Here is a 719-nt window from a genome sequence, read left to right as displayed (position 1 = left end):
CTTGAAAGAGTGTTATGAGATAATAGCCACTTTATATTTTCTAAACATGTCTGAGGACATGGTCAGATTGAAACTCTTTCCCTTTTCTTTGAAAGAAAAGGCTAAGACATGGTTGCATTCACTACATCCCAGATCTATTGGCACATGGAACGATATGATAAAGAAGTTCATAAAGAAATTTTTTCCACATCATAAAATGAACACCCTTAAAATTTCAATCTTGAACTTCGCCCAAAAGGTGGATGAAACATTCTTCCAATGTTGGGAGCGGTTCAAGGATCTTGTCAGTTCATGCCCACAACATGGTTTTGAAATGTGGCACATTACACACTATTTCTATGATAGACTGACATCGTCCATGAGCCAATTGGTTGAGACAATGGGTAATGGGGAATTCATGAATAAAAATGTCGATGATGTGTGGGACTACTTGGACAGGCTTGCTAAAAACACACAGTCATGGGACACTTACCCAAAATCCAGCACCACTTCTAAGCCCACTCAATCAAAGGAGAGAGGCAAATTATACCTTCTGAAAAAGGATGATGATATCAATGCTAAAGTGGCTAATCTTATAAGGAAATTCGAGGCCATAAAACTAAAGAAGGATAAGGTTAAGGAAACTGTTTGCGTTATTTGTGCTTGTAACGTTCGTACAACTGAACATTGTCCAACAATACCTGCCCTTAAAGAGGTGCTAAATGAGCAATCTAATGCCG

General features: G+C 38.4%; 1 non-coding gene across 1 annotated transcript; it reads right to left on the bottom strand.

The window, feature by feature from the left end:
* Window positions 1-202: 202 nt before the first annotated feature.
* LOC131219675 (small nucleolar RNA R71) lies at window positions 203-309 on the bottom strand. The gene has a single exon (XR_009158321.1). It is a non-coding gene; the product is annotated as a small nucleolar RNA R71 (small nucleolar RNA).
* Between the last annotated feature and the right edge of the window lie 410 nt (window positions 310-719).

This window comes from Magnolia sinica, chromosome 11 (genome assembly GCF_029962835.1).
Source record: "Magnolia sinica isolate HGM2019 chromosome 11, MsV1, whole genome shotgun sequence".
NCBI lineage: Eukaryota > Viridiplantae > Streptophyta > Magnoliopsida > Magnoliales > Magnoliaceae > Magnolia > Magnolia sinica.
This window is presented reverse-complemented; position numbering and strand designations above follow the sequence as displayed.